The sequence below is a fragment of the Oryctolagus cuniculus genome, chromosome 7 (assembly GCF_051225735.1).
Source record: "Oryctolagus cuniculus isolate XC-2025 breed Fujian yellow rabbit chromosome 7, ASM5122573v1, whole genome shotgun sequence".
NCBI lineage: Eukaryota > Metazoa > Chordata > Mammalia > Lagomorpha > Leporidae > Oryctolagus > Oryctolagus cuniculus.
Window position 1 is genome coordinate 18,413,571 of NC_142873.1, and position 27,195 is coordinate 18,440,765.

Sequence of the window (27,195 nt, forward strand, 5' to 3'; positions counted from 1 at the left end):
GAAGGCCACTATCTACCAATTGTACCAGTCTTAACGTATGTGCAAAATTAGTTCAGTTTGGGGAGAAAGAAAGCCCAGGACTGGATGGCTTCACTGCTGAATTCTACCAAACTTTTAAAGAACTAATTTCAATAATTCTCAAACTATTCAATACAATTGAAAGGGAGAGAATTGCTCCCAAACTCCTTCTATGAAGCCAGCATCATGTTAATTACAAAACCAGAAAAAGATACAAGAAAGAAAGAGATCAATACAATAATGTCCCTGATGAACATAGATGCAAAAAAAAAAAAGCTCAATAAAGTACTAGCAAATAAAATCCAACAACACATCAGAAATATCATTCACCTGGACAAAGTGGGACCCATCCCTGGTATGCAGGGATGGTTCAACATATGCAAATCAATAAATGTGATGTTTTACACTAACAAACTGAAGAATTAAAATGATATGATTATCTCAATAGATGCAGAGAAAGCATTCAATAAACCACAATGTCCTTTCATGATAAAAACATTAAGCAAATTGGGTATAGAAGGAACATCCCTCAACACAATCAAGGTAATTTACGAGAAACCCACAGCCAGCATCATATTGAATGGGGAAAGTTGGAAGTATTTCCACCCAAGATCCAGAACCAGACAAAGATGCTCACTCTCACCACTACCATTCAAATGCAAGTCTTAGCCAGAGCCATCAGGCAAGAAAAAGAAATTGAAGGTATACAAATGGGAAAAGAGGAAGTCAAATTATCCCTGTTTGCAGATGACATGATCCTATATGTAAGGGAACTAAAAAACCTACTAAGAGATTTTCGGAACTCTTAAGAGAGTTTGGTATTGCATTTGTATACACAAACAATATCATGGCATTGAATTGAGCTTGTAAGATCAGTACCATTCACAATAGCTACAAAAAATTTAAATACCTTGGGATAAATTGAACAAAGGATATGAAAAATCTCTACAGTGAAAATTACAAAATATTAAGGAAAGACACTGAAAAATAGGATAATCTTCCGCATTTTTGGATTGGAAGAATTAACATCATCAAAATGTCACCGGGTTCTAGTCCCGGTTGGGGCACCAGATTCTGTCCCAGTTGCTCCTCTTCAGTCCAGCTCTCAGTGGAGGTTGGCTCAGGTGCTTGGGCCCTGCACCCACATGGGAGACCAGGAGGAAGCACCTGGCTCCTGGCTTTGGATCGACACAGCACACTTGCATGGCGGCCATTTGGGGAGTGACCCAATGGAAGGAAGACCTTTCTCTCTGTCTGTCTCTCTCTCACTAACTCTGCCTATCAAGAAAAAAAAAAAGAAGAAAAGAAAGAAAAGGAACAGAAAATACATTTGAATAAATAGTAGCTAAACTATTTCTAAATTTCATGAGAAACATGAATACAAACATCCGAGAAGCCCAGTGAATTTCATGTAAAATAAATGCAAGAAGCTATTATTGGCATATCATAGTCAAGATCTCTAAATGGAATTTCTAAACAAAATCTTGAAATCAATAAAGGAAAATGTGATTCATGTATAAGGCAGCCTGAATAAGGTTAACAGCTGACTTCTCATCAGAAACCATGGAAACCAGAGGGCAATAAGACATAATCAAATCTACGATGATATAAATACCGCTACATATGTACCCAGATGCCTATAATCGAAAAGAGACAATAAAAAGCTTTGGGAAAAAATTCAAGTAAACTTAGAAACAACATATTGTTGGTGGGAATGTAAAAATGTACCTTTTATAGAAACCACCTGGGCAGATTATCAAAATTTGAACATCAAGTTACCATAAGGTCCAGAAATTATACTCCTAGGCTCATACCCAAAAGAACTGAAAACACATATACATAACAATCTCTGCATATATATTCTTAATTGTATTAATCAAAATAAAAAACAAGCAATCTATTGATGAATGGATAAACAAATTGTGGCATATCCATAAATAGAATATTATTAGCCATAATGAAGATAGAAGCACTGATGCATGATACAACATGAAAGAACCCTGAAAAGATGCTAAGTGAACAAAGAAACAAAAATCCACATATTGTATGAATCTTCTTATGTGAAATATCCAAAATAGGCAAACACACAGAAATAGAAAGTAGTCTCCAAGCAGCAGTAATAAGTGCTATTTGGCAGGGGGGCTTTCTTCAGGAGGCTAAGGAAAATGTACTGAAATTATATATTGTATTTCCACAAATATATATGTGTATAACTTTATTGTATACTTCAAAGGTGAAAGTTGTATGCTTCAATTTTTTAAATGAGGCAAAACATCTTCCTAGATAAATATGAACTGAGAAAATACATTGCTAGCAGATCCACCTTATAGTAAGCACTAAAACAAAATCTTCAGGCTGAAAGTAAGAGACACCAGACAATGATTTTAAATGCACAAAACTACACACACACACATACACACACACACGAGTCAAGAAAGTTAATTCTGTAAGTAATTGGAAAATACAGTATAGTTGCGCATTTCTTTTTTCCCTATAATAACTTTAAAAGAAGTTCCAAGATGGCTGAATAGGATATAACCACAATTACTTAAGCTGCTCTAAGGCATGAAAAGAACAAAGGAAGGACTGCATTACAAGTGGTCTAATGGAACTTTTCAGCAAAGAAGTGAAAAATAAATAGATAAATAAACCCAAGACTCTGTGAAACAAGATAAGACAAAGACATTGGTGCAGCCAGCCATGTGGCACAGCCAGATTCAGGCTACGAGCCAGCATCTTACCATGCCAAGGTAGGAAGCTATCACTGCACACCTTGCAGCTTGCAGTTTTAGCTGAGAGGGAATTCCACAGTCATCCACTGACTTTTGCTTCAGCCTGAAGAGCTGACTGCAGTCTGAGCAATTGTTGGGCTTGGAGCAGGGAAGCCAACTTGCTCCCTTCCCCTCCCCCACTCCCCCATAACACTATACTTGGCATCAGAAAGTCACACAGTGTGTCTGTTCTACTGGCTGCATCACAGAGTCAGGGCATTGTGTAGGGCAGAGGACAAATCCCCTGAATCCTGCAACAGTGGGAGTTTTGGGCAATTGATGTCACAAGTCCCAGCATCACTCAGGCTTGCCAGTAGGATGAAGGGGCAGTCACCCCTGTCTGCACCAGCACCAGGAACAAGCCCTGGACTGTCACAGTCACCAGGCAAATTGTCAATGAACTCTCTGTGGACTAAAGACACACACACCAAAGAAACTCTTCTTCATATCTCTGAACTGCAGCAGTCTACTGTGTCACTTATAGACACAGCAGTCCCTGATCAAGACAAAAGAAGTCACTGAGAATACACTCCTGGGCTCGCCTAGAACCAAAGCCAAATCATCAAGCCAAGGGATGCCTTATGTATTAGCTAAACCATAAACTCTTACAACAAAATTTACTCCATAGAAAAGAAGGGACAAAAACACCAGACAGACATCAATGTAGGAACATGGGAGATGTGAACAAAGTAGTATGACGCCTCCAAAAGAACACAATACTCTTGCAGAACTAGATCTTTAGCTGAAGGAAATCTATGAAATTACAGCTATAGAATTTAAGATAATGATTGTAAGCAAACAATGAAATGTAAGAGAATACAGATACACTAAAGAAATGAGGAAAGGGACTGGTGCCATAGCTCACTTGGTTAATCCTCCACCTGCAGTGCCAGCATCCCATATGGGTGCCGGGTTCTAGTCCTGGTTGCTCCTCTTCCAGTCCAGCTTTCTGCTGTGGCCTGGGAGGGCAATGGAGGATGGCCCAGGTGCTTGGGCCCCTGCATCTGCATGGGAGACCAGGAAGAAGCACTTGGCTCCTGGCTTCAGATTGGCACAGCGCTGGCTGTTGTGGCCATTTGGGGAGTGAACCAACAGAAGGAAGACCTTTCTCTCCATCTCTCCCTCTCACTGTCTAAAACTCTACCTGTCAAATTAAAAAATTTAAAAAAAAGAAATAAGGAAATTCATAATTGACATAAACGAAAATATTACTAATGAGATAGAACCCATTTAGAAGAACCAAATAGAAATTTTGGAGATGAAATCTTCACTCAGTGAAGTATAAAAATATGATTAAGAGCTTTAATAGCAGAAAAGACCAAATAGAGGAAAGAATTTGGACCTTAAGGACAAGAATTTTGAAATAACTCAAACCAAAATAAAGAGAAAAGAATTTAAAATGAAGAAAACCTACATGAAATATGAGGCAGCATTAAATGAAGAAATATTCACATTAAGGTAATACTGAATTACAAGAAAAGGAAAAAGGCATTGAGAGCCTGCTAAATGAAGTAGTTGAAAACTTTCCAATCTTTAAAGATATGTGGGCATCTAGCTATAAGAAACTCAAAGAACCCCAAGCAAACTCAACCAAAAAAGGTCTTCTCCAAGGCATATTGTCAACCTTAATGTGTTGTACTATGTGAATTAATGGTATAATTAATACTCAAACAGTACTTTGTACTTTGTGTTTCTGTGTAGGTGCAAACTGTTAAAATCTTTACTTAGTATACACTAAATTGATCTTCCGTATATAAAGATAATTGAAAATGAATCTTGATGAAGAATGGGATGGGAGAGGGAGTGGAAGATGAGATGGTTGTGGGTGGGAGGGTAGTTAGGGGGGAAAAAGCCACTATAATCCATGAGTTGTACTTTGTAAATTTATATTTATTAAATAAAAGTTAAAAAAGTTAAAGACAATGAGAGAATACAAATCATAAAGACTAAGAGAAAAGCATCAAGTTACATAGAAGGAAGACCAATTAGATTAACATCATACTTCTCAGCAGATGCCCTAGAGGCCAGAAGAGTGAGATCATATTCAAGGTCTTAACAGGAAAAAAAAAAGAAAACTTCCAACCAAAAATATTATATCCAACCAAGCTATCCTTTAAAAGTGAGGGAGAAATACAGTATTTTCTAGATAGGCAAAAATAGAATTTACCACAAGAGCAGCCTTACTAGGAAGTCTAAAGGGTGTCCTGCATTGGAAGTAATCATCATTCCAAGATAGCTGAAAAGGGAAAATATTGCTTTTGAGGAGGGGAAAATAGAAAAAAAGGCAGAGGAAGTGCATTCCCAGGGGAGAGTTGGAGAGAAATTTGCAGTAGAAGTTCTACAGAAGGAAGAGGGATGCCATGGAACAGCATGCGAAGTGCAGACATGTAGAAATGAGTGAGGACACCACAGCCCCCACATGACCCCACAGCCAAGAGCTGGAGGATACACCAGCTTTGGAGAGTGAGGTGAGAACAAACTGCGACAGCCCATTTCACAAGCCCTATTGCAAGACAGAGAGCCTGGCAGATTACGCTGTCTTCAAGTCAAACCCTAAAGTGAGCAGGGTACCCACCTGATCCAGTGAAAGAAAAGCACATTTCTTTATCCCCATTCTCCTACAAAGGCTCCAAGCGCTGGAGTGAGAAGATGCCATTTTGAAAACTGTAGCAGCTCTTGGGCACATTGGTGATCACGGGATTTTACAAGAAGAAAAATTCAATTTGCCCTATTAGTTTGAGCCTAGCTGGGAAGTTGACAGGGGCTGAGCACCCAGAGAAGACTGTGAGGCACCCCCATCTTCTAAACATATCACTGGCTCTGGAGTTAGAACTGCCTAGGTGGAGCAACACAGGCAGTTGACTCTGGGTACACGGCTACTCTCTCCAAGGATGGGACAGGTCTGCAGGGCAGAGTCAGCACCCCATGACTGTGGGAGCCTTGCATGCTGTGACTGTAGGGATTCTGACTGCATGTTAGGGTTCAGGGTGTAGCTGAATCTCTGAGCAATCACTGTGTCCAGTGACACAGGCTCAGAGCTCCCTGAATACCTGGGGTAGGACATGGCAGAGGGATCCATGCTCACACTGAAGATTGCACAGATCCTTTGTGCAGTTCATGCTGCAGGCCAGGTGAGTGCTTTACCTACTGTGGGCTAAACTTAGGCTTTGATCACCTTAGAAGAGAGGAGGTGAGGGAGTGATGATGTCAACAGAGGTGATCATACCCTTCCCCCTCTGAAAATAGAGATCTGCCATGCACGTCTTGGGAGGCACACTGGATACTCACCCCAAACTAGAATGCTGACCAGAGCTCCCTGGCCAGACCCAGCATGCCCCTGGATATTCAGTGAAAAATATTCTGCACAAAATTGCAGAAACAGAGTTCAAATAAAAATCTATCATAGGATAAAACCAACAAGTATTTCCACAAATGCCTAAATATGTGGAAATTGAAGAAATAAGATTAAGGAAGACAACATGATACCCCAAAAGTGAAAAAAAAAAAAACCCTTAATTATTAGAATGTGAAGATGAAGAGTTTGACAGGCCAGCACCATAGCTCAATAGGCTAATCCTCCACCTAGCGGTGCCGGCACACAGGGTTCTAGTCCTGGGTGGGGCACTGGATTCTTTCCTGGTTGCCCCTCTTCCAGGCCAGCTCTCTGCTGTGGCCCAGGAAGGCAGTGGAGGATGGCCCAAGTGCTTGGGCCCTGCACCCCATGGGAAACCAGGAGAAGCATCTGGCTCCTGCCTTCGGATCAGTGCGGTGCACCAGCTGCAGCACGCCAGCCGTGGTGGCCACTGGAGGGTGAATCAAAGGCAAAAGGAAGACCTTTCTCTCTGTCTCTCTCTCTCACTATCCACTCTGCCTGTCAAAAAAATAAAAAGAGTTTGATGAATTGCCTGAAAAGGAATTCAAAAGAACACTCATAGGATTACTCAGAAGAAAAGAGAAGTAAATTCATGAGTTAAAAATTTGCATGCGTGGCATGGAAAAATGTTTCCCATGAGATTGAGATTGAGATTTTGAAGAGAAATCAAACTGAAATGATTGAAATGAAGGATTCAGGAGATAGTGCTGTGGTATAGTGGGTAAAGCTATGTCCTGTAGTGCTGACATCCCACATGGGCACCAGTGTGAGTCCCAGCTGCTCCACTTTGGATCCATCTCCCTGCTAACGTGCCTGGGAAATCAGAAGATGGCCCAAGTCCTTGGGCCCCTGCACTCCACATGGGGAGCTTCTGGTACCTGGATTTAGATAGGTTCAGCTCAAGGCAATTTATTACAAACCCACTGCCAGCATCCTATTGAATGGGAAAAAGTTGGAGGTATTCCCGCTAAGATCTGAAACAAGACAAGGATGCCCACTCTCACTAGGCTAACCCTATGCCTGCGGTACTGGTACTCCCGGTTCAAGTCCCGGTTGGGGCGCTGGTTCCGTCCCGGGTGCTCCTCTTCCAGTCCAGCTCTCTGCTGTGGCCCAGGAAGGCAGTGGAGGATGGTCCAAGTGCTTGGGCCCTGCACCTACATGGGACACCAAGAGGAAGCACCTGGCTCCTGGCTTCGGATCGGTGCAGCATGCCAGCCATGGGGGCCATTTGGGGAGTGAACCAATGGAAGGGAGACCTTTCTCTCTGTCTCTCTCACTGTCTAACTCTGCCTGTAAAAAAAAAAAAAACAGCCTGCTATTGGCACAAAAATACACATATAAGCCAATGGAACAGAATATAAACTCCAAAAATTAACCTACACTTCTACAACCAACTTATCTTTAACAAAGGAGCTAAAAATCAGTCACTGGAGTAAGGACAGTCTCTTCAACAAATGGCGCTGAAAAAACTGGATCTAAACATGCAGAATTATGAAACAAGATATCTATCTTACACCTTACACAAAAATCCACTCAAAATTGATCAAAGACCTGAATCTTTGATACCATCAAATATTAGAAAACATTGATGATATTGGCATAGACTTCTTGGAAAAGACCCCAGAAGCACAGGAAATAAAAGCCAAAATTGACAAATGGATTACATCAAACTGAGAAGCTTCTACACTGCAAAACAAACAGCAAGGTGAAGAGGCACCGACAGAGTGGGAGGAATTATTTGCAAACTCTGCAACTGATAAAGGATTAATATCCAGAATCTATAAAGAGTTCAAAAAAATTCAACAACAAACAATACAGTTAAGAAATGGGCAAAGGATTTGAACATGACTTTTTCAAAAAAGGAAATTCAAATGGTAACAAGACACATGAAAATGCTCAGGATCACTAACCATCAAGGAAATGCACGTCAAAAACACAATGAGATATCAACTCACCCCAGCTAGATTAATTCTTATACAGAAATCAACAAACAACAAATGCTGGCAAGGATGTGGGGGAAAGGTACCCTAATCCACTGTTGGTGAGAGTGTAAACTGGTGCAGTTACTAGGGAAGAAAGTATGGAGATACCTCACATATATGATCCAGCCATCCCACTCCTGGGAATTTACCCAATAGAAAAGAAATCAGCACATGAAAGAGTGATCTCTACCCACAAGTTTATTGCAGCTCAACTCACAATAGCTAAAAATTGGAATCAACCCAGCTGTTCATCAGTGAAGGCTGGATAAAGAAATTATGGTGTGTATACACACACACACACACACACACACACACTATGGAATACTATACAATGGTAAAAAATGAAATCCTGTCTTTTGCAACAAAATGGATTCAATTGGAAACCATTATATTTAATGAAACAAGCCAGGCCCAAACAAATAACATATGGTACCTAAAAGCTACTCTATTTGAGTGAAATTGACACTATGAAATGTGATAATTTTGAACAGCTCGTCTTGACTGTAAAGGAACAATGTTTTTTTCTTCACATTATTTGTTGAACTTAGTGTAGGGTTAATCTTACGAGTATAAACTTAACTGAAGATAGATCTTTGTGAAAAATAAGAATGAGAGAGGAGGGAGAAGAAAGAAGGGTGAGAGCGTGAGTAGGAGTGAGGGTAAGGTGGAAAGTCTCACTATGTTACTGATTCTGTATATATATAAAATGTGTATACTTTTAACAAAAATTTTAAAAAAATTTGAATCCATGCATATTTTTTCCATAATATACATTTTGTGTGAATATCTTGAAAACCTCTTATAGGCATTACAAGATCTGATGATTGATTTTTGAAACAGTGTACTACTTACTCCCTGTTACAAGATTTCACATTGTACTTGCAATAATTTTTACTTTCTTACCTTATAATGTGAAGAGAAAGCTAATATGACAATTTATACCATTCATTGCATAGTAAACAATGAACATACAAATGCTCTAGATTTCTAAAAGTGAGAAAAAGTAACACATTTTCACCTAAAAATTTCTTACCTGTTAGACCAAATATCATTACTGCTCAAGATAATGTAAAACATATTTGTGTATCCTTATGTTTTGTATAAATCTAAGGTACAAGTATTCTGACTAATGCTGCAATAAATAACATTTAAAAATCGACCTGCCCGAGCCCGGTCTGCGGGGCCGTGAGCCAGGCCAGGGTTGAGGAGGGGCCACAGGGTTGGCCCCCAAAGGGATGCTCTCGTCCGAGCAGCGAGACCAGCCCCGCTCGCCCCTGGCTGCCGCCGCGCCGCACCCGCCCGCCGACATGGCCCTCTACTGCGGGGACAACTTCGCGTATACTCGCAGCCCAGCCTGCCCTCGGCCGCCGCCACCACCGCCCCGGGCAGGACCCCGGCCGCCAGGACGCCCTACGGGCTGCCCGACTGCACCGCGCCGCCGGCCGCCGCCGCCAACCCCTACCTGTGGCTCAACGGCCCGGGTGTGGGCGGCTAGCCCTCCTTCATGGCCGCCGCGCACCTGGGCGCCCCGCCGCCTCCACCAGCGCCACCGCCACCGCCACCGCCCCCGGCGCCGCGGCCGGGCCCTTCCTGCAGCCCGCGGCCGCCACCGGCCCCTTCGGCTGCGCGCTGCGGCCTTTCGCGCAGCCGGCGCCCGCCGCGCCCGCCTCGCCCGCCTCTCCCGCGGGGCCCGCCGCCCCGGCAGATCTGGGCTGGCTGACCGGAGCCAGCCGCGAGGACTTGATGAAGACGGTGGACCTCCCTACTCGTACTGGCGCTGATCGCCATGGCCATCCAGAGCGCGCCCGAGCGCAAGCTCACGCTCAGCCACGTCTACCAGCTCGTAGCCGACAGCTTCCCCTTCTACCAGCGCAGCAAGGCCGGCTGGCAGAACTCCATTCGCCTCAACCTGTCGCTCAATCTGCTTCAAGAAGGTGCCCCGCGACGAGGACGACCCAGGGAAAGGCAATTACTGGACTCTGGACCCAAACCGTGAGAAAATGTTCGACAACGGCAACTTCGGCCAGAAGCGCCGCTCTGAAGCCAGCAACGCCTGTACTATGGCTGCAGGGACAGCAGAATCAGCAGAGGGGCTCTCCTCCGGATCCGGGGCTGGCGTGGGCGGGAAGCCCGAGGGGGACAGCCCCTCTCTGTTGAGGCCCTCCCAGTCCCCGGAGCCTCCCGAGGGCACCAAGAGTACTGCCTCGTCTCCCAGGGGGCCATGCTCACCTCCACGCCATGCCTCAACACTTTCTTCAGCAGCCTCAGCACCCTGTGCGTCGGCAGCAGTGGGAGCACGCCGCGCGCCGTGCCGGGCGGCCGCCACCTGGGCCTGCAGGGCGCCCAGCTGGCCCCCGGCGGCCCCTTCCCCGCCACCTCCATCTCCGAGGCCTCGCCCGATGCTTTGCAGCTGAGCAGCGGCGGCAGCAGCAGCAGCGGCCAGCGGCCCTCCTACTACAGCCCCTTCTCTGGCGGCAGTGGAGGAGGCCCGAGCAGCCCCTTCAGCAGTCCCTCCTACAACTTCAGCATGGTCAACAGCCTCATCGACCCGCGCGAGGGCTCCGAGGTGTAGGGCAGTGCCTCTGAGACTACTAGGCGCACCTGAGAGTGGAGAGAACGCAGGGGCCAATCCAGCAGCTCTGGGCTAGAGCCCAAGTGAGTCCTGCAGCCCTGGCAAGCTCCTGGGGTGGTTGTGCGGCCGGTTGGCTGTGCTGGGAGTGACATGGGTATGGTCCATAACTTCCCGTAGCCCTGTGAGCTGCTTCTACAGGTTTCTCTGGATACCTCCCTGTGTTCTGTGAGCCCTGTGAGGGCAAGGGACCATGTCTCGTTCATCACTCACTGCATGCCAGGGTTGCGTATGTGTGCAGGGGACTTAAAAACGTTAGCCCGTAAAGCTGTGGAGCAGGGGGCCGCGGAATCCATCAGCAGCCGGCAGCTGAGGCAGTCGGGGGTTTGGGGCTGGCGCGCTCTGATTTCTCTAGGAAAGCCAGCTGTCTGGGATTTTAATAGGAAACCCCAGCTTTGTGTCCTTTGTCTCAATTCAGTTTTGCTCCTACTGCCGTAGGACCAGTTCACAGGTCACCTCTGCTCATTCCTGGTGTCTGGTACAAGGTCAATACTAACAGCAGTGCAGCCGGAAGCCACCCTGTCTGCCAAGCAGCGCTGTAGACACTTGACAGGTGTCAACCCACTAAACAGCAGCCTTGGGAGTCCGGGGTGATGGTGCCCCCTCATTTTCCACCCCAGGGAAGTGAAACCCTGAGATGTTAGATAAACTGGCCTGGGGTCACACAAGAAGCTGGAGGCAAGATGGGATGCAGGCAGTCTGGCTTCAGAGGCAGCAGCTTGGAGCCTGTGTGTTCTAGTTCCAGAAAACAAGCCAGCTTCCTCAGGCAGGCACAAGTGTTGAAGGGATAGGAATGGAGCACAGCTCTCCTTGGACCAAGGATTCTGGTTGAAATCAACATCCCGAGCCATAGGCAGCCCCGCTGTAAGAACTGCTGGGGCTGGGGTGGCCACTGCCTGCTTCTCGTCTCAGCCTGCCATCCTCGCCCTCCCAGCTTGTGTCCTGGATATTTCATCTTCCGACCAAGTATTATCAGAGTTTTATTAACAAACAGCTTTTAAGTGGGATTTTTAGTTTTTAATGCAGTAAACCATCTGATCAAATTTGTGAAGAATGTATATGCTGTTATTTATTTTAGCATTCCCTTTTACTCCTCAGAGCTGTCTTCAAATCATTTTTATAGTCACCTCCCAGTGTCCCAACAGAGTACCTGGACCCGGGACCCACTCAGCCACTGGTGGGTGACATCTTAGGGTCTGTTAGGATGCAGATGAATTTCTGGGGACATTAAGATTAGTCTTGTGAGTTGCCTTTCCTACCATGTGTCTGAGTCGCTGTGAGCATTGCTAGTTTAGGGTTTAAGTTTTTTTAGAAACAGGAACTCAAGTACATTGTAAAAGTTACTTTAACTCTTCCCCGTGAAAGATTGTTGGAGATTCACAGCATTATTTTTTAAAAATGCTTTAAAAAATAATTTCCTGTATATTTCAAAATAAACAGTTTTTTGAGGTGCAAATGACATCACATTACTGGTATGCAGAAAAATGACCAAAGAAATGACCATACTATGTGTAAAAAAATTGGTTTGTATGGATATTTTTGTATGTGAAAAATCATGTGGACTTTTATAAATATTGGTTCTAGCAATTCTATATTTGTAAATTAATTTATAATGTGAATGGGGCAGTAAAGGTGTTTTTTTTATTTCTGAAGAAAGTGTACTGCATGCTAAGAAGAATCATGTGAAATAAATTTTAAATGGGACAAAAAAAATTTAAAAATCAAGGTATCCATTATCAGATGAATAAATTAAAATGTGTTAAATGTAGACAATGGAATATTAATCAGCCATAAAAAAATAATCCTTTCATTTGCAGAAAAATGGATGAAAGGAAAACATCATGTTAAGTGAAATAAGCTAGTCACATGTTTTCCCTCATATATAGAAACTAAAAAATAAAAACTTAATTTAAACACACAGTTTTATTATTAGAGACTGGGAATGGGGAGCAGCAAGGAGGTGAGGGACTTTAGATATCAGGTACCAAGTTAAAGTTAAAGCAAAGGAATAGGTTCCTAGTAACACAGCATGTTTGTGTGACTATAGTTCACAATAACCTTTTATGTATTTTATCAAAATAAAATGTGGCTCCACTCATTCATTGAAATGTCACACTATTTTCTGTAAATATGTACAATTACATTGACTTTTAAAAATTTTAAAACCTGTGTTTGTTAATCCAGAATTTCACACTGTAGCAAATTAGAGGTTACTTACACATGCTTTGCTAACTAGGATTTGCTGGTATGACTTGAAAGGCATCCCCATAGGAGTTATATGACCAGCCAAGATAAAGAGAACATAAGTATTGAGAAAAGCAGTGTAATTTCCATTTTTTAATTGTTGCAGTCTAGAGATGCTCAGTAATCCACACATTAAAACAAGGAGAAAACACTAAACTCTTAGCTTCAAATGTGTGTCAAACTTTTTATGAGGTTTCATCTGGGTTCAGTGCCCTAAAGACAGTAGTTTTAGTGATGTTTTAATGCCTTCAGGTATTTATAAACTATTTCTTACAATAAGTATTTAGGGACTTCTTCAAACAAAGCATTAAAGTTGCATACAGTCATATTGCAAAAATCCATCACCTACAGTAGTTGCAGGACCTGTCGTTGGCGAGGTTTTCTAGCATCCAATCTCACCAATTTAATAGAATAATGGAAAATCCTGTTTTTAACAGTAACAGCACCAAAGAAGTAAGAAGGAACAAAGCTCTATGGGGGTGATCATATTACATCAGCTGGCTGACCATCTCTTCTAGAGTGTTCTCTAAATTCATCCAAGACAAGCCATGTATTCCTGTCTTTGAACTAGTACTGTTGGGAATAAATCACCTTGAGTTTTGTAAATGAAATCTTGATCAATTTAACCTCACCTTGAATGAGAAGAATCAAGTTTAGCCATTTGCCCTACTGTTGTTTTTATCATTTGTGTAATTTGAACGTGGAAATGGAAGAATCCTTGGGAATCATCTGCCACTTCCTCCAAATTGGGTCCTGATTACAGGCAGTTTAAGAACAATCCTTAATTATGTTAACCTGGCCCTGGGCATTGCAGGATGTTTCACAATACTTAGATTGGTAACCAGGGATTGTCACTAATAAACTAAGTCACTGCCACAAGTAAAAATGTTCTCACTTTTCCCAACACCTCATAATGAAGTGGTATCACCATATTTCAGAACCCAGTGATTATCTCCCCTGACCCCCAACACACACTCTTTTTGCCAGTGGAAAACTTGATAAGAGGCTAATAAAAGTATTTTGACCAAGGTAAAAAATGATCAAATATCAGAAATAGGACTTGATTCTACTTCTGTCGATTGTTAGTAGAGGTTTCTTCTAATTAGTTCCATGTTGTAATTAATTTTTAAATTCATATATCAAACTGTATATATTTCACTTCACAAATGCATGGGAGGATTTCCAAATGTGAGAGAAAGGGAAAGACAATGGGGCATTGTTTTACTCCATCAAAAGGAACTTAACTAACCTGTTTAATTTTCCATTAAGAGCATTCTGTTCTAAGATTAAGGGACATGTGGACACAAAAAGCCTGGGAACTTTTAGAGTCTCCTTCTCATCAAGAATAATGTCCTGCACAACCTGTGCCCCTTGGGACCAGGCTACTATTGGAGGAAATTCAACCTAGTAGTGCACCACAGCATGCTACAAAAACGTCACTCCTCAGCTACTGCTCAGGCAAGTTTACATAGCATATTGTACTAACATTAAGCAATTGTAGTTCCTGAGGTTACAACCCTTTCATATCTTCTCACATACCACAACACATAAATGTTTATGTTCCTTGGATGCATAATGTAAGACTTGTGTTTTCAGGTAATACATCTTAAGGTGTCTACTCTGGGTGGGAGAGCCACAATTGGTGATTGGTGTCAGAGTTTTTAAAAACATCTCCAAACTCCACTGAGTATCTGAATATTATGTGCATGCATTGGCTTAAAATCAGAATACCTGAGAACAGCTGCCTTTCTCCAAATCCCAAAGTCTTGAAGGATATGAGTATTCATGAGTGTCAGTGAACTACAGAATCTATGGAGATTTTCAGAAGACAGAGGTTAGTGTTAACTGCATGAATTCAGAAAAAGATATCAAACTGCTTTCCATTTTCCCCTAAGATTGAAAGAGAGGAGTATTTAAGCAACACACTGCCAACAAAGAAAGATTCCCATAATTTCAGTGATAACACACAGAAGGAAGTTTGTAAGAGCTCCATTTAGAAAGTTCTATCTTTATCACAAGACAGACCCCATCTTCTCAAATAATTCCCAATACCATGATTCTGGGAGACTTTATGGGTCTCTCCATCAATAATGCCATGAAATTATCTTCAGGACAAAGGCAGACTATGGACTACATTTGTTATCTAAAGTCACCACACCATGGTAACTTCATAGTAACATAGTAACATGACCTTCATAAAACATAGTAATATGTTTTAAAACATGTGGGCAAAAGATCTTTCAAATTCCTCATCTGCTTCGAACTTTGACACTGACATGTGTCTCTCATTAGGCTTCCTATCCTATCAACTTCAAAAGCAGAGGATGGGATAGAATCACTCTAACAATTAAGCGGTTTTCCTCCAAATTTAACTCTTACCAGTACAATGAAATCTAAACAAAGAATGTGAAAGTATAGCTCATATCTTTTTTCTAGTGGTACAGTTAAGTGTAAATGTGATTTTCAAAATATATACCTCTCATATTTGTGTTTATATTTTATAGGTTCTTTTAAGTTTAGCCTTAGTCTTTTAAAATGCAGGTATTCAGCCTAGTGGTTATTATGCCCATGTCCCCTATCAGAGTACCTAGGTGACATGCCAAGCTCGTTCCTCACTCCAGATTCCTGCTAATCGCAATCTGAGAAGCAGCAGTGTTGCTTGAGTAATTGGGTTCCTGCCACCCACATGGGAGACCTGGATTGAGTTCCTGTCTGCCTTCTTTGGCCCCAGCCCAGCCCTAGTCATTAGAGACATTTGAGGACTGAACTAGCAGATAGAAATCCATCTCTCTGCCACTCTGCCTTTCAAATAAATAAATCTTAAAAAAAATTGTAGACATCAGCAATGAAGGCCAGTGCTGTGGCTCAATAGGCTAATCCTCCACCTGTGGCACCGGCACACCAGGTTCTAGTCCCCTAGGGTGCTGGATTCTGTCCTGGTTGCTCCTCTTCCAGTCCAGCTCTCTGCTGTGGCCCGGGAGTACAGTGGAGGATGGCCCAAGTCCTTGGGCCCTGCACCCGCATGGGAGACCAGGAGAAGCACCTGGCTCCTGCCTTCAGATCAGTGTGGTGCGCCGGCCGCAGAGGCCATTGTGGAGTGAACCAATGGAAAAGGAGGACCTTTCTCTCTGTCTCTCTCTCACTGTCCACTCTGCCTGTTAAAAAAAAAAAAAGAAATCAGCACTGAAGCCATCTGCCCTTGGGTGTTTGTTGGGAGAATCTTTGGTAATGATTCAATCTCCATGTTGAACCTATTTCAGTTGTCTATATCTTCATGATTCAATGATGGTAGATTATGTATTTCCAGAAATCTAGCCATCCCTTGTATATTTTCCAATTTGTTAACATATAGCTATTGGTAGTAATTCCTGATGATTTTTTTTATTTCTGTACTATACATTGTAACATCTCCTTTTTCATTTATTATTTTATTAATTTGAGTCTTCTCCCCTTTTTGTTTGATTAGTTGGGCCAATGGTGTATCAATTTTGTTTATTTTTTCAAAAAAAAACAGCCCTTTACTTCATTGATCTTTTGCACAATCTTGGGAGGGTTCAATTTTGTTTGTTTCTTCTCTACTCTTTATATTAGCTCACCTAAATGCATATGCATTCAATATTAATATATAAAGGTAATATTATTTTTATATCAATATATGTACAATAAATAATGAGATATCTTTAATTCAAATATGTTTAAAAAAGCAATAAATTAAGGTTAAAGTAGCCATAAAAGACAGAATAACACTTCATACCCATTACAATGACTATTATAAAAAAAGACAGTAATAAATGTCAATGAAAATTTAGAGACACTGTAACCTTTTTTCCTTGTTAGTATGAATGTAAAATAGTAAAGCTTTTGTGGTGGATATCAGCATAGCAATTCCTCAAAAAATTTAAAACACAGAAGTATGTGATCCACCAATTTTGATTTATGCCAGAAAGAACTGAAAGCAAGGACTCAAATAGATGTGTGTACATTTGTGTTCATAGCAGCATGATTGGGAAGAGCAAAAAGTGAAAACAACCTAAGTCTCCATCAATAGATGAGTGGATTAATATAATGTGCTATATACATACAGTGAAATATTAATCAGACTTGAAAAGTTAGGAAAGTATGATATATCCTTGAAGATGGATGAACCTTAGGGCATGAGGCTAAGTGAAGTAAGATAGAATTGTGGCTCTTTCTGCAATGCCCACAACTCCAGTCTTTGTACTTGATTCAAGACCTGCCTACCATACTTCTAATACACCTTCCTGTTGATGTACCTAGGAGGCAGCAGATGATGGCCCAACTATTGGGCTCTTGCTACACACATGGGAGACCCAAATCAAGTTCCTTGTTTCTGACTTTGGCCTGACTCATTCGTGAACATTGCAGCCACATTGAGAGTAAACCTTTTTTCTCTCCCTATCTCTGTCTCTCTGCCTTTCAAATAAATAAATCTTTTTTAGGGCCAGCATTGTGGAACAGCAGATTATGCTGCCACCTGCAGAGCTGGCATCCCATATGGGTACATTTTCAAGTCCCAGTTGCTCTACTTCCAGTCCAGCTCCATGTTAATATGCCTGGTAATCTCAAGTACTTGGGCCCATGCACCCATATGGGAGATGTGGAAGAAGCTCCTGGCTCGTGGCTTTGGCCTGGCCCAGCCACAGTGCTTGTGGACATCTGGGGAGTCAACCAGTGGATAGAAGGTCTCTGGGTCTCTGTCTCTCTGTCTCTCTGGTTCTCTCTCTCTCTGGCTCTGTGTGTGTGTGTGTGTGTGTTTCTCTCTCTCTCTCTCTCTCTCTCTCTCTCTGTGCATCTGTGTCTCTCTCTGTGTGTGTGTCTGTGTCTCTCCCTCTGTGTATATGTGTGTGTGTGTGTGTGTGTCTTTCTCTCCCTCTCTCTGTCTCTCCCTCTCCATGTCTCCTTTTTCTTCTGATAAATATTTCCAGGTGAAATGTCAAAACAATGATTATGACATGTCATATAATCATAGTTAAGAAAAGTGCAATACAGTGTGAACAACCAAATGCCATTTCTGTGGTCTACATACAAGGTTAAATACCTTTCTGAAGACATGTAATCAAAATTGCAGATACTAATAAAGTACCTAAAATGTAATTTATTGGAGTGAAATTGACATCTTTATATCCCTTGTCTCTATTGAAGAATAGTGTTTTTTTCTTCATACTAAATGTTGAACTCTGAACTTAGTATAATCTTATGAGTATAAAGTAACCTGAAAATAGGTCTTTGTCAAAATTAAGAGTGGGAATGGGAGAAAGAGGAAGAAGGGTGGGATCATGGGCAAGAGGGAGGGTAGGGTGGAAAGTATCAATATACTTCTACATCTGCACATACAAAATACATGAAATTTAAAAAAAATTATTTAAGGTATACAAAAGAAATCAATAAGAAAAAAACTAATGAAGAGAGGAGAAGAAGGGAGGGGGTTTGGGGACGAGATGGGGAAGGAGGGAAATATGGTTGTCTTCTTAGAACTGTAGGTATTTCTGGCGCTGCGGCTCAATTGGCTAATCCTCTGCCTAGCGGTGCCGGCACACCGGGTTCTAGTCCCGGTCGGGGCACCAGATTCTGTCCCGGTTGCCCCCCTTCCAGGCCAGCTCTCTGCTGTGGCCCCGGAGTGCAGTGGAGGATGGCCCAAGTGCTTGGGCCCTGCATCCCATGGGAGACCAGGAGAAGCACCTGGCTCCTGGCTTCGGATCAGCGTGATGTGCGTGGCGGCCATTGGAGGGTGAACCAACGGCAAAAGGAAAACCTTTCTGTCTCTCTCTCTCACTGTCTACTCTGCCTGTCAAAAAAAAACACAAAAAACTGTAGGTATGGAACACATGAAATCTTCATCTTTTTTATTAATATAAAGAGAACAAAGTAAAAATGTACCTACAAACTGTAATGAATGTTAGATTAAAATTGTTTTAAATCAACTTTAAAAATTGCAGATGCATACTTTGAGGATATTAATTATTAATTAATTACACACTATTAAATTGTCTCAGCAAATAGCAGCCATGACATCAGGTGGTAGCCCAGGGAGTTCCTGCCATCCATCTGGAAGACTTGTAATGAGTTTGGTGCTCCTGGTTTTGGCCTGCTCCAGCCTCCTCCAGCCATTGCAGATGTTTGGGAAGTGAGCCAACATATGGAATATACCCATCTGTCTAACCATCTGTCATGTATCTGTCATTGCTTTATAAAATAAAAACAAATAACTTTTAAAAGGAGCCATGAGAGTCAGTAGCAGATAAAGGAAACCTGAGCTGCATTAACTTCAGGGATGAAAAAAGTACTTTCCAACTAACAGATGTTTTTTCAATACTTGTAGCACATTTGAAAACTATTATACAAGTGCATCTACCATATCCTGTGTCAGGTAAAACTTCATTAGAAGCATCTCTCTTATTTGAATAGTTTACAATAATTAAATCTATACTTTGAAAAGCTCATCTCATCTCAGTTAAAGCTGTAAAGCCCTACAACTTGGCAGGATGCAAAATCTCAAACTCTTTCTACAAAGAGGGGAAAGTGATATCAATTTCTTTATTTGGCATAGTCAGCACATCACACATGAGCAAGCCTAAATTATATCCACTGAGCAATTTTGTATGAACACTGAAGAATCTAGAAGATTTGCCCCAACTTAAACCCAGATGAGACTGTACTTACTTTTGCCCACTTTATTCTCATGCTTCCATTCTTATTTTACCTACATCAAAGTACTTATCTTTGTTTTATATGTGCAGGCTCTAATTTTCCTCCATGGGTCACCCTACACATTTTGTTCTTAATTTTGCACACAGTGGCCAGACAGAAAGAAATGGTTCACCTGGAAGCTTTAGCCCAGTCCTCTCTTCCCACAATAAGATACCTACAACCACAAATAAACATCATAAAAATAGCCAAAACTCATTAAGCATATTTCTTTTAGTCCTGTTTTAAATGATTCACATGTATCTACTCCTTGTATCCCTATATAACATTTACACAAAATAAATGTCACTATCACCTCCACAATAAAAAAAAAAACTGAGGTACAGAGAACTAAGAAACCTGCCTGATGTCCAACCACTAGGATAGTAATACTGGAATTTGAACTGGCATTACAAATTGTATTCGTTTTTTTAAAAAGTTACCAAGAAATGCATGTAAGTATACAGATGTATGAGTTTTTTATCCTCTGAGTACATTCATAACACACAAATTAAAAATATTACTAGTACCCACAAGAGTTCTCACTATTCATTATTCTAAATGAAATACAAGATCCAAAAAGACAAATATAATATTTTCTCTTAACTGTGGAAATGAATAGAGTACAAAAATGGTGCTGATGCCATATCATTTGGCATTTAGCTATAATTGCTTTCCTGAGTCATTCCATGAATGCCAATATACCCCTTTTTACCCATGTTAAAAAAATACAGAAACCATATTCTTAGTATCTATTCTATTAACTAAAAAAAGTACTTATTATTCAAGCACACTGTTAAATCATGGGAAATCAATTTAAATGGTGTTAAAACAACATACTTGGTATGCAAAAACAACTCTAAGACAAATTCTTGTCCTTACTTTCCTAGTAGGTTGTTTCCTACTAGGTTTCCTAGTAGGTTGTTTCCTACTAGGTTTCCTAGTAGGTTGTTCCTAGATACCAAATTGCTATGAAATGTGAAGTTAATGAAATATGCTTTTATCTGTAATAACAACATCAAGAACTCAATAGTACTGAATTAAACCTTTAAAATAAGATCTCAAAATTATTTGAATACATTCTTTTTTTTTCTTTTGGTGATTCATTTGTATTGAGGACACTCAAAGAAATATGAGTAAACTTGTGACACTAAAAAAAAAGTCTAGTTAATTCTGTCATTTCTCATAGATTTGTGTACTCCATTTACACTAAATTCTGAAGGGTACTGTGGTCATTTGCTATTCGTCGCAGTGATGAAAGTATAGTTCAGCACAAGTAAATCATAAAACCATGATAAACTCCATCAACAAAAGCACAAAAATCATGTGATCATCTCAATAGGTGCATAAAAGCTGTTTGAAAAATTCTGTATTCTTTCATAAAAAAACTCTCACTAAATTGTGTGTAGAAGGAACATAACTCAACATAATAAAGGTCATATATAACAAGCCAAACAGCTAACATCATATTAAATGAAGAAAACCTGAAGCATTTTTCCCTAGGATCTGGGACAAGGATGCCCACTTTAATTCAACATAGTACTGAAGTTCTAGCTGGAGTTATTAAGAAAAAAAAATAAAGGGCATCTAAATTGGAAATGAGTAAGTCAAATTGTCAGTTTATAGATGACATATTATACATAGGAAACTCCAATGATTACACCAAAAAGCTGTCATAACTAATAAGTCAATCAAAGATGAGGATACAAAGGCAATGCACAAGAATCAGTAGCGTTGTTTTACACCAAAAGTGAGTCATCTGAAAAAGACATCAAGAAAATAATTACATATCCAATGACTGCCAAAAAAATAAAATACTTAGAAATGAATTTAACCAAACAGATGAGTGATCTCTATAATGAAAAACTTCAAGTCACTGATTAAAGAAATTGAAGAAGATACAAAGAAATGGAAAACATCTCATGTTAATGAATAGGAAGAATCAATATTGTTGAAATATGTATACAACCCAAAGCAATTTACAAATTCAATACAATTCCTATCAAAATTCCAATGAGACATCACAAAATTAGAGAAAACACTTCTAAAACCTTTATGGACCCACAAAAGATTTTGACAAAGGTGCTATGAACATGCATTGGGAAAATGCAGTCTTTCTGATAAATTATGCTGAGAAAATAGGATATCCACATACAAAAGAAATAAACTAGACCCTCATCTCTCACTACGTACAAGCATCAACTCAAAATGGAATAAAGATCTAAATGTAAGACATGACATGTTGAACTGACTACAAAAAAACATAGAGGAGGCACAGCAAGACATTAAAATCTGTGCCCATTTCATGGGTCAGTTTCCAAAAGGCCAGGAAACAAAAGCAAAAATAGGCAAATCAGATTTTATCAAACTGAAGAGCTTCTGCACAGCAAAGGAAGCAAGCAACAGAGTGAAGATTGAACCTACAGAATGGGAGAAAATATTTCCAAGCTATATGTCTAACAAGGGGTCAATATCCATAATGTGTAAAGAACTCAAAAACTCAATAGCAAAAAAATTAAAAAATCAAAAAATGTAATCTAATTTTTTTTTGACAGGCAGAGTGGACAGTGAGAGAGAGAGACAGAGACAGAGAGAAAGGTCTTCCTTTTGCCATTGGTTCACCCTCCAATGGCCGCCGCGGCTGGCGCACCATGCTGATCCGAAGCCAGGAGTCAGGTGCTTCTGGTCTCCATGGGGTGCAGGGCCCAAGCACTTGGGCCATCCTCCACTGCACTCCCTGGCCACAGCAGAGAGCTGGTCTGGAAGAGGGGCAACCGGGACAGAATCCGGCGTCCCAACTGGGACTAGAACCTGGGGTGCCGGCGCCGCAGGCAGAGGATTAGCCTACTGTGAGCTGTGGCACTGGCCTTGTAATCTAATTTTTAAAGTGGGCAGTAGAACTGAACAGACATGTCTCAAAGAAAGACATGCAAATGGCCAACATGGAAAAAATGCTCAACACCAAAAATAATCAGGGAAATGCCACAAAACTATAATGAGATATTGCCTCACTTGAGTTTGTTTTGCTATTTTTCAAAAGATAAAAGATAACAAATGCTAGCAAAGAGATAAAGGAAACCCCTGCATGCTATTGGTGGGAATGTAAATTAGCATAGCCATTGTAGAAAGAAGAATGGAGGTTCCTCAAAATACTAAAAATAGAACTACCATCTTATTCAGAAATCCCACTACCAAGTATATTCTCAAGGGAAATAAAATCCATCTGCTGAAGACATATCTGTACTCCCATGTATACTGCAGTATTATTCACAATAGTCAAGAAAAGTAAAAAACCCAAGGGTGCAACCAATGATAAGTGGACAAAGAAAATGTCATACATATACATATGGGATACTACTCAGTCATAAAAAGGATAAATCTGATCATTTGCAACAGCATTGGTAGAACTGGAGGTTTTTGTGTTAAGCAAAATAAGCCATTCATCTCTGTAGTCTAAAAAAAGCTGATCTGACAGCAGCTGAAAGTGTAATAGTAGATATCAGATGCTGTGTAAGGGATGCAGGGGTAGTTGACAAAGATTAATAGGCTCCAACAGTTGCAACACCACATTGGACACCCACATCTCATATTAGAATGCCTAAGTTCAAGCCTCATCACGACTTCCAATTCAAGCTTGCTACTAATATGCACTCTGGAAGGTAGTGTGTGACGGCCAGATACTTGGCTCCCTTCCATTAATGTGGCAAACTCAGGTTGAGTTACAGACTCCTGACATCTGCCTGGGCCAGGCCTGGTTGTTGCAGGCATTTGGGAGTGAAGCAGCAGAAAAAAAAATGTCTCTCCCAGCCTGTCTGCTGCTCTCGCTCTCCCTCTCCCTCTCCTGTTGTCTCATTAATTAATAATTTTTAGAGCATATGTAATTGACAAAATATGAACCAGATGAACTGATGGTTGACTGATTACCCTTGCAGAGTTCTACTATCTCACATTTTTTTTATTAATACTAGATGTCTCCTAAAAACAAACAGGAATGGACTGCAATATGTAATTATCAGTTCCATAAGGATAGAATAAATCAAGGATATTTTTCAATGCTTCAGAATGTAGGAGCTCCATGGTGCTAATAACTAGCATCAACTCAAGGAAACATCAAGAGAGAACTCGCCATATCAACCTGTGCTAAGAAAAAAAAATGATGCTCAATACACTTGGTCGCATGCAAAACAGATTGTGAAGAGCTTGTTATTATGGAGAAAACAATGGCCAAGGGGCTGAGAATCAGGTTCTAGTTAGTTACAGGTCACCAAAAAGTTATGTAATCTGAGTGGTCTTTGTCCAGACTGGGCCTCTTTCCTCACTAGTGATAATGAGACGACTCATACTAAATAAACTCTGCAATATTTTCTATGTTTTTTTAAAAATGGTTATTATAGATTTAAAAATGAGGGCTCAACTTTTTTTAACTGCATACATTGCCCCTCAAATTATTTATGCTGATCACATTTTCAGCTGAGATAAATGTCATTTTCTCAGAGAAGTCCTTGTGACAACTTAACTAATGAATCTTTTTTCCTGTCATCTTTTATCCTGTTACTCCATGTTATTTTCCCTAGCACTTTCCAAGTAGATGCTTGTCTATATTCTATCTTCCTCGTAAAAAGGGCATGAACTCAGATCTCTTTGTTATGAGTTATCTTCACTAAGTGGGACAGTGCCTAGTATCGATTAAAACAGTGAAATTTATCCCATCCTAATTATTACTTTGATTTGAGCAGTCCGATTTTTAATATGACCTCTTCCAAATAACAATCTAATTTATCTGAAAACATTGCAATCTCTTGATTATTACATATTTCATTCCCAAAGGTCAAATCAAATATAATTTGATAAAAATGAAAATATACCAACTTCTATATAATGTATAAAAATATTTTCAATGGAATACAGTTGGAGATAAAAAAGATTTGAAGTTAGAAAAATACTGCTTAGCCCTACTCTTCAAGTTTGCCTTCTTCCTTCAAAGTCAACCATGAGGTTGATGCTAGAAGGTCAAAGATGACTAAGATACGATCCATGCTGGAACAAAATGGCTGAGTATGGTAGGGAAAACAAAGAGGTAACTTATACTACCTCAGGAGCAGACAAGAGGCAAATCTGAAATACATGGAAATTTCTTCCTACAAGTGTCATTCCTGAAACATAACCAGTCCAGCCAGCGCCGTGGCTCAATAGGCTAATCCTCCGCCTAGCGGCACTGGCACACCGGGTTCTAGTTCCGGTCGGGGCACCAGATTCTGTCCTGGTTGCTCCTCTTCCAGTCCAGCTCTCTGCTGTGACCAGGGAGTGCAGTGGAGGATGGCCCAAGTGCTTGGGCCCTGCACCCGCATGGGAGACCAGGAGAAGCACCTGGCTCTTGGCTTTGGATCAGCACAATGCACCAGCCGCAGCAGCCATTGGAGGATGAACCAACAGCAAAAGGAAGACCTTTCTCTCTGTCTCTCTCTCTCACTGTCTACTCTGCCTGTCAAAAAAAAAAAAAGAAACATAACCAGTCCATTTCACAAAACTGAGGTAAAGGAACTAGTGTTGTAACATAGTGGTTTGCAATGCCAGTCTAATGTCACAGTACCAATTCAAGTCCTGGTTGCACCATTTCTGACAATGTGCCTGGGAAGAAAGCAGATGATGGCCCAGGTACTTGGGCCCCTGCCACCCATGTGGGAGACAGGATGGAGTTCTTGGTATACCTGACTGTTGTGGCAATTTAGGTGTAAATCAGCAGACAAAAGATTTCTCTTTCTTTCCCTTTCTCTCTTTCCCTTTTTCTTTCTCTCAGCCTTTTAGATAAATAATTATTTTTAAACAAACTGATGTAAGATTTTCTTCCTCTACTGGATACATGAAACCTCAAGTAGAAAAGTTATTTAAAATTCTCTTTTGTATGTGTATATGGTCTTTATTATGCATTTTAGCATCCAGTTGTTAACGTTAGTTTTACTCCCATTAGTCTTGTAGGGGGCAGTCAATATTGCAGTAACTGCCATGCTGGGAGAACACAAAAAATTGAAGGACAAGTACTCCTGTCAATTCAGATGATTTCTCCCCAGCTTTTTGAATTTTGAGGATGTTCCTCAAGACACCTGCCAGATACTGTTCAAGAGGAAATATTCTCAAGTACACTCAGTATTTTGCCACTTAGGCATTCAAGTAAAACAGACAATTGAGCTCCTTCTAAGATAATGAATGTGACTATTTGTGAATTTCAATTTTCCTTCTACAATTATCATGAATTGAAAAAAAAAAGATCTAGGAATTCTAGTACTAGGTAACTAGTAGAGTCCACTTAGATGGGCCTGTTAATTTCTCTTGGCCTAAGGTTCAATATCTGAAATAAAAACCAAATGAACCGCATAATTTCTATGGTTTCTTCAAGCTCTAAGAAGTCTATGCATGTGTCATGAATAATTTAAAGTGTGCTATTATCTCTCCAAATTATTGAAGTACAAACCACCACTTGTAGCCCGTGAATAATCCATTATTATCCCTGTGTAAACATCTTCAGCAATAATATTCCATGCAAGCTACTTCATGTAGACACAAAGCTCACAGCATCACAGAATATTTTTTAAAACATGAAAAATTGTTCATCAGTACAACTTAAATATGACCAAAGGATATCAGAAGGCTGGCATAAACCAGCATTATCCAAATCTGAAAAGTCATTTGAATCATCAGGTATTTTTAAAAACATAATAAAAATTTCATAACACATGGAATCTCAGTATCTCAGCACGGGATCCAGGATTTTTTTCTTATTTCCTCCTGTGATTTCAATGTGTTGCCAAGTGTGAAATCCATTATTATAAACAATAAATGTTATGAGTTCTGAACACTGAGGGACCTCTGTGTTCTAAATTAGTTTGGGAAAGCTAATAATAGCATGTATTATTGAAATTGATTCATAATTTTTCCTTGATCAGCCAGTAATTGAACAAAATTGACAGTAGTGATTCCTTAGGGGTATAATAATCAACCAAGCTTTTCATATAACAGGTGAATTGCATTCAAATAGACTCATGCTCTATCTCAAATCTCCAAACAATAATCATTATTATACCTTATATTTGTAAATTGTTTAATGGATCATGCTCCACATGAATTCTCATTTGAACCTCACTTAGTTATATTATCCCCCTCTAAAAAATTAGGAAATTAAAGTTTACAGAGATAGCAATTCAAGGATCACACAAGTACATGATTGAATATAAAAGGTAGAAGTTTTGTTTTTACTCCAAGTCCTTTTTATCTAATCTCATAAACAGAAGTTGCTCTTGACATTCAAGATACTATCTAAAGCCATTTGTAAGTTTGTATAACTTAAACTACTTTCATTTAGTTAGGCAGGTTAAAAATTTTGACTAGTGAGAAGATTTGCAAATATTTTTAATTTATATGACTCCTGAGTTAGACTTGCTCTATTCCAACAATTTGTATTAATATTTAGAGTTACCT

At 40.4% G+C, this 27,195-nt stretch overlaps 1 pseudogene; it reads left to right on the forward strand.

Moving 5' to 3' along the window:
• Positions 1-9,451: 9,451 nt before the first annotated feature.
• On the forward strand, positions 9,452-12,546 carry LOC138850290 (forkhead box protein I3 pseudogene; annotated as a pseudogene).
• Positions 12,547-27,195: the final 14,649 nt, after the last annotated feature.